Source organism: Mesoplodon bidens, assembly GCF_964165515.1.
Source record: "Mesoplodon bidens genome assembly, chromosome: 11".
Taxonomy (NCBI): Eukaryota; Metazoa; Chordata; class Mammalia; order Artiodactyla; family Ziphiidae; genus Mesoplodon; species Mesoplodon bidens.
This window is the reverse complement of record NC_138167.1, coordinates 45,468,324-45,479,719: the sequence shown is the minus strand read 5'-3', so window position 1 is coordinate 45,479,719 and position 11,396 is coordinate 45,468,324. Positions and strand designations below refer to the sequence as shown.

Sequence of the window (11,396 nt, the reverse complement as noted above, 5' to 3'; positions counted from 1 at the left end):
CTGAAGCCCACACACCTAGAGCCCGTGATCCAGAACAAGAGAAGCCGCCACAATGAGAAGCCTGCACACTGCAACGAAGAGTAGCCCTGCTCGCCACAACTAGAGAAAGCCTGTGTGCAGCAATAAAGACCCAACACAGCCATAAATAAATAAGTAAATAAATAATAAATTCAGATTTTATTTTATTTTATTTTTTCAGCTGCATCACACAGCATGTAGGATCTTAGTTCCCCAACCAGAGATGGAACCCGAGCCCCCTGCAGTGGAAGTGTGAAGTCTTAACCATTGGACCACCAGGGAAGTCCCCAGATTTTATACATTTATTTATTTATTTAAAATTTATTTATTTATTTATTTATTTATGACTGTGTTGGGTCTTCGTTGCTGCGCACGGGCTTTCTCTAGTTGCGGTGAGCAGGGGCTACTCTTCGTTGCAGTGCGTGGGCTTCTTACTGCGGTGGTTTCTCTTGTTTCGGAGCACGGGGTCCAGTAGTTGCGGCACGTGGGCTCAGTAGTTGTGGCACAGGGGCCTTAGAATTCAGGCTCGGTAGTTGTGGCGCACGGGCTTAGTTGCTCCGCGGCACATGGGATCTTCCCGGACCAGGGCTCAAACCCGTGTCCCCTCCTTTGGCAGCGGATTCTTAACCACTGCACCACCAGGAAGTCCCTATACATTTACTTTTGCAAGACTCTTTCAGACAGACACAAATATATGATTGTCGACAGAGTGGGGAGAATCAGGAGGCTGCGTCTGGCTCCAGCTGTCACAGCCATTGCAGTACGTTGAGCTCCATAGAGACAGTGCCCGGGCAAGGGAGAGCCGGATGGGCACTGGGCCCCCCTGTGCCTCACTGAGGAAAAATAATTAAACATGGGTAAAGGAGATCCTAAGAAGCCGAGAAGCAAAATGTCATCTTATGCATTCTTTGTGCAAACTTGCCGGGAGGAGCACAAGAAGAAGCATCCAGATGCTTCAGTCAGCTTCTCAGTGTTTTCTAAGAAGTGCTCAGAGAGGTGGAAGACCATGTCCGCTAAAGAGAAAGGAAAATTCAAAGACATGTCACAGGCAGACAAGGCCCGTTATGAAAGAGGAATGAAAACGTATAACCCTCCTAAAGGGGAAACAAAATAGTTCAAGGATCCCAATGCACCCAAGAGGCCTCCTTCGGCCTTTGTCTTGTTTTGTTATGAGTATCATCCAAAAATCAAAGGAGAACATCCTGGCCTATCCATTGGTGACGCTGCAAAGAAACTGGGAGAGATGTGGAATACACTGCTGCAGAGGACAAGCAGCCTTATCAGTAGAAGGCTGCTAAGCTGAAGGAAAAGTACAAAAAGGATATTGCTGCATACCGAGTTTAAGGGAAGCCTGATGCAGCAAAAAAGGGAGTCGTCAAGGCTGAAAAAAGCAAGAGAAGAAGGAAGAGGAGGAAGATGAGGAAAATGAAGAGGATGAAGAAGAAGAAGATGATGATGTTGATGAATAAGTCGGTTCTAGCACAGTTTTTTTTTCTTGTCTATAAAGCATTTAACCCCCCTGTACACAACTCACTCCTTTTAAAGAAAAATATTGAAATGTAAGGCTGTGTAAGATTTGTTTTTAAACTGTAGAGTGTCTTTTTTTGTATAGTTAACACATTACCGAATGTGTCTTTAGATAGCCCTGTCCTGGTGGTATTTCCAATAGCCACTAACTTTGCCTGGTACAGTATGGGGATTGTAAATTGGCATGGAAATTTAAAGCAGGTTCTTGTTGGTGCACAGCACAAATTAGTTATATATGGGGATGGTAGTTTTTTCATCTTCAGTTGTCTCTGATGCAGCTTATACAAAATAATTATTGTTCTGTTAAGTGAATACCATTCCATAATTGCAAAAAAAAAAGAAAATAAGTTGCAGCTGTTTTGTTGACTTTCTGAATGCTTCTAAGTAAATACAATTTTTTTTATTAGTATTGTTGTCATTTTCATAGGTCTGAAAATTTTCTTCTTAAGGGGAAGCTAGTCTTGCTTTTGCCATTTTGGATCAGACTAATCATTACAATGTTTATCTTTCATACAGTTAGCTGATAAAAAGCTTTTGTCTAGACACCCTGCATACTCATGATGAGGGTAATAAAAGTTGAACTGAGACAGTTTTCATCCATAACTGAAACTCAGATCTTGATCAGTTGATATCAGATTTCACATAGCCCAGTTACATTTACAAAGTGGAGAGGAACCAATCTACTCACAGGACTGGATTATTAGAATCAAACATTTGAAAGTCTGTCCTTGAAGGACTAATAGAAAAGTATGTTCTAATCTTTACATGAGAACTCTACACTCTTTAACTCCCATTACCATGGAATGGCAGCTATATTTGCAGTTCCCACGTTAAAGACCTGAGAATGTATCCCCAAAAGCATGAGCTTAAAATACAAGACTAACATATTAAATTTTTTTGTTGACATTAGTCCCAGCAAAGGCTCTGAGAAAAAAAGTGCTGGCTATAAATGTCTTCTCCTATTTATCTAAATATGGATTGTTTAGGAAACTTGAGACCTTCCATTAAAGGTACTTTTAATTAATTGGGCCAACTTTTAAAATTGTATACTTCATTTTAAATCAGGTATATTTTCCTATATTATGGTCTGCCCCTTTATAAATCAAATAGACATGAGGGAAGAAGACACTTAAGCTTTGTGATCTCAGTATGAATTATCTGATTTATTTGAATTTGAATTTTCTTTACAAAACTCAGGCTCATTCGTTAGAGTCATATGTTTGTCTGCTTAGCAGTTTAGGGAACACTTTGGCAATTTTGTGGTTTTTGAGACTATCATTCTCTTAAAGTGCCAATGTTTTAAAATAGCGTTCTTGTAATTTTACATGCTTTTGTGATGGAGTGATGTTTTGTTATATAATGTGGACTTGGATTCTTTCCATTTGCATTTGTTTATGTAATTTCAGGAGGAATACTGAACATCTGAGTCCTGGATGATGCTAATAAACTAATAACTGTAGAGGTTTTAAAAAAATGTATGGTTGTCTCTTCTTTTGAGATGTCACTAGTAATGTTCAATCCATTATTAGTTCTTTAGGGGATACAACGTGGTGATATTTTAATTCTATCATTTCTTCTTTATGTATTAGCTGGAATATTTCTACAAAGAGAAGCTTCTCCTTACCTGTTTGGTTATCCCTATTTATAGTTCCCTTAGAAAGGCAGGATAAGTACTTGAACCAGTTTCAACATAAGAATTGGTTCTTGGCATGGAAAATGAAAATTGAATCCGACATGGATCCTGCCCTCAAGGAGCTTCCCATTTGGTAGGGGGATAAGAAATGTGGACAGAAGGGATGAGAGAATCCAAGAGGTGCAAAGGATTCTGAGTATGCCCAGAGGACCATCGTTCCTAAGAGATAGAGCTGGCTGGGACTCAGTGCTTCTGGATACTGGACATCAGGGGGGCCCAGTAAAAGTGTTCACATTTCAGCTGAGCCTCCAAAGACGGGGTGGCAGGGAGGCTAGCTGTTCTCTAACGTTAGATCTCCCCTTCCTCTAAGCTGGGGCTCATGGTGTTCCAGAAATAAGATAACTTTTTATTCTTCCTTGCAGTTCGGTGTGGCCATATGACAAAGTTCTGGCTTATAGGCTGTTATGAGAAGAAGTAACTTGTGTGATTTCCACATTGTACCCTTATTAAAGAGAGGGCAGGTCTTTCCCTTCCCCCTCCCCCATTCTACTGCTCACAAAGTAGATGTTGTGGTACCCATCTTGGAACATGAGGACCAGGAAGCATCATAGAGATGGCAGAGCAACAAGATAGAAGGAAACTCCTGGGTGTCTGGTTGCCCTTCTATGAGCCACTGTACCAGCCCTGGATGCTATCCAACTATGACAAGAACAAGGAATAAACCTCTTCCCCTGATGGGGGTGGCCGTGGTGATGGGAGTGCCATCTGGGGTCTCCCTTGAAGCATCTAGCATCTGCTGGTGCTAGGAAATGGTGGGAAAAAGAATCCAATTCAAAGCATGTAGGGGAAGGAAAAAGTGTAAGGCAAGGTAAATATTTTCACATTGAGGAAGAGGAGAGAGCAATTAAAATACCCCAAAGTCTCTTAAGGGTAGGGTTATAGGTATTTTTGAAAAGCATTGACTCTCCCTTTTCAATCCTGAAGTTTACTCAGTGTGAGAATCAGGCTAAAGGTGTTTGTTACATTGATGGTCACATGGCCAAAGGCATTATTCACGCACCTTTAAAAAGGGGAGTGTTTTTTCAAATATTTTCTATACTCAGAAATTATCTGATAGACGCTTTAGCATTCTTTTATTCACATTTAGATTTGAAATTCACATGGAATTGGGTTTTGTGTATGGTATGAGGTAAGGACAAATTCAACTGTTTTAAAAATCATCCTTTTTCTTATTGTGCTACAGTGATAGCTTTGTCATAAATCAAAGGCATTTGGGAGTATCTACTAAAATTGAACATACATATACCCTCTGATCCATTAAGTCCACTCCTAGATGTATATCTAACAGAAATGCATTCATACATGCATGAAAAGAGAGATTTGAGAATGTTTATAGCAGCACTACTCAAAATAGCCCAATAGACAACAATATTGTATTGTAATCATCAAACTTGCTGAGAGACCAGAACTTTATGGGTCTTAAGGATCATCCTATATGGGATAGAGATGCTAATTATCCTACAATGGCAATCATATTACAGTATATAAATGTATCAAATTAACATGATGTACACCTTGAATTTGTGCAATGGTATATGTCAAATATATTTCAATCTTAAAAAAGGTAGCTGCCCCCCAAAATAGCCCTAAAATGAACACAATCAAAATGTCTATCAGCAGTAGAATAGATAAAGGTATCATGGTATATTCATGCAAGAAAATAGCATACAGCCATGAAAACAAGTGAGCTAAACTATATACAATAACTTTGATAAATCTCAGAAACGTTATTGAGTGAAAGAAATCAAAAGTAAAATAATATAAACTATCTCATTCTATGTATATAACACTTAAAAATGGGCAAAACAAATCTATGGTGTTAGAAGGTTATCTCTGGGGAGGAGAGTAGAGTTAGTAACTGGGGGAGGGGGACCTGCAGAGGGTTTCTGAGGTACTATTAATGTTCTATTTCTTAACTTGCGTGGTGGTCACCTTGTAGTAATTCTTTGAACTGTACATTCACAATGTTTGCATTTTTTGTATGTGTATTATATATCAATCTAAAAGTTATTTTAAAAAAGAAGTTGGGGGACTTCCCTGGTGGCACAGTGGTTAAGAATCTGCCTGCCAATGCAGGGAACACGGGTTCGAGCCCTGGTCCGGGAAGATCCCACATGCCGCGGAGCAACTAAGCCCGTGCACCACAACTACTGAGCCTGCACTCTAGAGCCCGTGAGCCACAGCTACTGAAGCCCACGCTCCACAACAAGAGAAGCCACCACAATGAGAAGCCCATGCACTGCAGCGAAGAGTAGCCCCTGCTTGCCACAGCTAGAGAAAGCCCGAGCGCAGCAACGAAGACCCAATGCAGCCAAAAATAAAAATAAGTAAATAAATAAATTTATTTTAAAAAAAGAAAAGAAGTTGGTTGCTATGTTATATTCTAAAGGAAGGAAGACTGAAAGAGAGGCATGACAGAGTTAGGACAGAGCCTATGTGGAGGTGGTCTTCTTTTGGTTTCAAAGTATCAATAGCTGTTACATTTCTCCAGTGAAACACCAAAACATAAGATATTTGATATACATGCAAAGCAATGTTTGATATTTGATACAAATTGGTAGATGGAAGAGGAAGATAAAACTAGTAGTCAGATTTCAGCAAATCTCAAATACCATTGACCATTATTTTAATAAATCATTTATAGGGGAAAATGCTGCTAATTAAATGTGAAACCATACCTTAACAATAGTCCTGGGTGACACATGAATTGGTCATATCAACTTCTTATTGCTTTGACATTTCTTTGATTTATTCCAAAAGATTTGGCTATTTTTCCTCCCTTTATTTGCCTTATTTGCTTGGTGATATTATGATTGACATTGCTTTTGCATATATGTATGTCAGGTACAAAATGGAACACAACTTCACCTTGTTGTGGGCTTCTTCCTTTCTTCGGTCCTGTAAAGCTCTTGGTTGGTCTTTACAGGAAAATTAGAATTTTGGCCATTCCTCCAAAGTGAAATGTTTGCTTTATTACTACAAATGTGCCCCTGTTGCTGTATTTCTCTGCCTTTCTGTGACTACAATAACCTTTCATTTCAATAAGCAGTCTTTTAAAGGACATTTTAAACATCAGCTAAGCTCATCTGCAGTGATGCCAGTAGAATAGCTATGGCCAAGTTCACACATGTGAAGCAGTGACACAGCTGCTGCCTGGCCAACAGTGACTATAAGAGGATTCTCGATTTCAGAGATGTTAAAATGTGAAAAAAAATGTGCATCTTAGAACTGATGAATCAGTGTGTTGAAGGAAAAGGCAGAGTCAGAAAATTACTATTTACAGAATTAGAGGAAGTCTTACATACTTGCATAATTTGGGCTGAAAATAAGAAGTGATGTATTTCAAGGACCTAGAAGAAAATCAGGGAAAAGGTTAAGAGAAAATAACATAGTTTGCCTAAAATAAATGTACTATGTTTGGTGGAGGCTGGTATTCATTAACTTGATGTAGAAAAGCATGGCTGATCTCCCTCTCTCCTTGGGAGGCAAGGTGATATGATAACTTAGAGCACTGGAGTGCTGATAAATGTTTAGCAACTGGTTTTCTAGAAAAATGTGCATATATAGGTTTATTATAAATTTTACTGATATAAAGGATATGTAGCACACAGTTTAAAAATATTATTAAATATACTACTCTTTGTTGTAAATTACCATATAGCCAATTGATTCCCACAGAACACTTTTGTTGATTTTTCCCTAACTCTGTACCCATAGCCAGCCTACGGTTGCAGTTGACAAATGAGTACAGTTTTGACATGAACATTGGTTGGTACTTTTGTTTACGTTAATGAATAAGAGCAAAGTGAACAACAAAGACATATGTTGGAACTTCACTGGTTTGTCAATGACATGAGTGATTTCCTTGCTGAATCAGGTAACAGTCTTCTAATACTTAAAGAATCTTCCCTCAGTGTTTTTGTGTTATGAAGAATGTAACAGCTGTAACACTTTCAAGTTTAGTCTACATTTCGAACATTTCCCCACCTTCTTAAGTCTAGACAATCAGCAAAATGATAACTGAAGCCCTGAATTGTAATATGTGCCAATTGCTATGTTGTCAATATTCCCAACGTGGTCAATTTCAGGTTATCAAAGTGATCTTACTGAATGTGGAGTTAGGAAGAGATGCAAAGTAACACAATATTATTTAGTATTTCCACCCTATAGCTCTAAGAGATGTAAAGAAACTTAAGAGTGTAGACGCTAATCAAAAGTAGTGATAGGGCCTCCCTGGTGGCGCAGTGGTTGAGAGTCCGCCTGCCGATGCAGGGGATACGGGTTCGTGCCCCGGTCTGGGAGGATCCCATGTGCCGCGGAGCGGCTGGGCCCGTGAGCCATGGCCACTGGGCCTGCGCATCCGGAGCCTGTGCTCCGCAACGGGAGAGGCCACAGCAGTGAGAGGCCCGCATACCGCAAAAAGAAAAAAAAAAAAAAAAAAAGTAGTGATAATAACTAGGAAGTAATTAATTTTGAATATTTATTCTCTTGTTTTAAATATAATTTATTTATTGTAAGTTTGCATCACTTAATTTTTTTTAACATCTTTATTAGAGTGTAATTGCTTTACAATGCTGTGTCAGTTTCTGCTTTATAACAAAGTGAATCAGTTATACATATACATATGTCCCCGTATCTCTTCCCTCTTGCATCTCCCTCCCTCCCACCCTCCCTATCCCACCCCTCTAGGTGGTCACAAAGCACCGAGCTGATCTCCCTGTGCTATGCGGTGGCTTCCCACTACCTATCTATTTTACGTTTGGTAGTGTATATATGCCCATGCCACTCTCTCACTTTGTCGCAGCTTACCCTTCCCCCTCCCCATATCCTCAAGTCCATTCTCTAGTAGGTCTGAATCTTTATTCCCGTCTTCCCCTTAGGTTCTCTGACCATTTTCTTTTTTTTTTTTTTAATTCCATATATATGTGTTAGCATACGGTATTTGTCTTTCTCTTTCTGACTTACTTCACTCTGTACGACAGTATCTAGGTGCATCACTTAATTTTTAATAATGGCTGTGCTTAAAAAATGCTCATAAAATTCCTGAAGCTTTGACTATCAGCTCTTACAAGGCTGTATGTGTCAGCTCCAGCACACCTCTGCTTTGGAGTCAGACAAGTTCAGGTTTTTATTTAACTTTACTGGTTCCTCGTTCTCCAACCATGGGTAATATATCTAGCCTCTTCAAGCCTGGTTATTTCTACAGCAGGGCTAATAATACCACCATCATAGAGCTGAGTGAGGTCAGAATGAGATCAAGTTTGTGAAGTGCCAAAATCAACACAAAATAGGAGCACAATATTAATTTTTTTTCAGTTAATGCACTTGGCTAGTCAGGAGGTATACTGATTTTTTTAAATTGAAGGATAATTGATCTATAACGTTATGTTAGTTCCAGGTACACAACATAGTGATTCCATATTTCTATACATTACAAAATGATCACCGCACAATATTAATTTTTTCCTCTTTCTCTGGTCTTTCTCTCGCGTGATCTATCCTGAACACTGCTTGTTAAAATTATCTTCCTGAAATAGAGATCCTTGCTATGTCATCTCTCTGACTTACAGTGGTATTAATCACAAACTTTAATTTGCTATCAAAGTCTACATCTTACCAATCTCATTTTTTCATTACTCCTTAGGTTTTCTGTGCCCCAGATACAAATCTGCTGACATTTCCCACAGAGTCCATAGGGATCCCACCTCTACACCTTTGTTCCCGACACTCCTTCCTGTTGAGACCTTCATATTATCTGTATCACCCTCCCCTCTCCCCGTCAAAACACACCTCCATAAGGCTGCCTTTGTTAGCCCCATCTCACGATGATATCTAACCTGAGTACTCAGTGCTGGGGATGTGCTGGGAACTGTACAAAATTTCTATATGCATTATGCCCTTTAGTTAGTCCAATTTAAAGATGAGGAAACGGAGGCACACTGAGAGTAAATCATTTTCCCAAGGTCATACACCTAGTGAATGGTAGAGCTCAGATCGCAGCTCGGGTGGTCTGACTCCAGAACATGGGATCTTAGACATCATGTTCCACTTAACTGCTTGAATAATTACCTTTTAAAATAAATTACATCTGTTTGTTTAATATTAATGTATCATATATACTGTTATATATCACGTTCTTGGCCTTTTTCATGCCTAGGTTTATATGTTTTATTTAAGTACTATCTTCTTGAGGGCAGAGTTATTCATTTCTCAAACATTTATAAAGTGGTCTCCCTATGTATCAGGTGCTATATTAGACACTGGGGATATAGGACCTGTCCTTAGTTAAAGACATGACAAAACATCCTTATGGCAGAATACTATGTAGCTATAACAGAAAATGAGGAGGCTCTTTATGTAAAGACATTGGAAGTGTTCCAATATATACTGTTAAGTATAAAAGCAAGGGGCAGAACATTTTGTACACTATGCTGACTTTTGTGTAAAATAGGAAGGGGGGTTAAAACTTCTTCTGTGTATTTTTACCTGTTAAAATAATAGACTCAGCTCTTATCAATATGAAGTTCATAGTTCAGACAACATACAATAACAATGCTATAGTTGATGTACAATGGAACATTGACCATCAAAAATATATATTCTGAAATCTTCAAAAACTATAAAATAATGAATACCACGGTGGCAGTGAGGGCTTGCTGTTTAATAAAGTCTCATGCTCCCCTTGCAGGATATAGAGTTATTGCTGAGAAGTGGCTTCTAGCAAAGGACTTTGTTTCCAGCATTCCTTGCATGTGGGACCATGTGATTAAATTCTGGCCAATGGAATGTGGGCAGAAGTGATGTAACCATAAAACTTCCTGTGGGTATTGACATCCAGGAAGTTCCTGAATGACTGTGTACAGCAAAGCTACTTTAATCCCCTTCCCCACCTGCCACCCATCACCCATCGGGCTGCATATGAGAAATGAAATTCTATTGTGTTTAGCCAGTGAGATTACAGTGTATATCTGTTATTGCAGTTTGTATCAACTTCATTAATACACCACTCTAGTATAAAATTTTCCTCTCAAAGTATAACTGAAAAATTTAAATGACTCTTTCAGACTCTTACTAATTTATCTCACCTGATATGCATACTTCGGTACACTGGCTGGAATACTCGCTGAAACAGTTTCACAAATTGATTTTTCTTATTTTTACCTAGTACCTATGGTAGGATCATCCACATCACAAAGCTATGCCACAGGCATATGTGACATTTCACTCTTTAATAGATCCAATATTTCCATTTTCTTGACAGAACTATATTTTCTTAGACCTTTTAACTTTTTACTCTAGTGTTAACATCTGCCAGCTTTCCTCTTCTTTTTCTCCTTTTAAAAATTTTATTATGAGATGCATCATACATACAACAGAGGGCATAAAACAGAGAGTACATTTTCAAGAAAAATCAGAAAATGAAGACCTGTAAGATGCCACCCAAGTCAAGAAACAGACCATTGCTGACCCCCAAGAAGCCATCCAATTGGCCCTTCCTGATTATAATTTCCTTTCTTCCCCTACAGAGGCAATCACTATCCTGACTTTGGTGATAATGATTTCCTTGCTTTTCTTTATAGTTTTGCCTCCTATGTCTGATCTCTGAATTATGTAATGTAGTTGATCTCTTTTTGAACTTTATATAAAGGGAGTAATCAGCTCTATTTCTTTGTGTCTTGCTTCTGTGTCCAAAACGATGTTTGTGAGAGTCATCCATGTTGTTTCATGTAGGGCTAGTTAGTTCATTTTCATTGCTGTAGAGCAGTCCTTTCTGTGACTATACTGCATTTAACTTATTCATTCTAGTGTTGAAGGACATTTGACTATCGTAAACATCGCTTTTATGAACATTTCCCCCTATGTATCCTGGTGCAGATGAGCGTGAGTTTCTCTAAGTTACACACCTGAAGAGTGAAATTGCTAGGATATGGCATGTGCCTGTCTTTAATTTGACTGGATAATTCCATTCTGTCTTGCACAGTGCACACATTAGTGGTATATGAAAGGTCCCCTTGTCCCTCATCTAAGCCAACATTTGACATTGTCAGACTTTGAATTTTTTTGTCATTCTGATAGGCATTTCACTGTGGTTTTAATTTGAAATTTTCATCATCAATAAGGTTGAACACCTCTTTATATGTTTATTGACCATTTAGAT

General features: G+C 38.7%; 1 pseudogene across 1 annotated transcript; it reads left to right on the top strand.

Moving 5' to 3' along the window:
• Positions 1-871: 871 nt before the first annotated feature.
• On the top strand, positions 872-1,487 carry LOC308625141 (high mobility group protein B1-like; annotated as a pseudogene). The gene has a single exon. The product of its transcript is annotated as a high mobility group protein B1-like (transcript).
• The last annotated feature ends 9,909 nt before the right edge of the window (positions 1,488-11,396 follow it).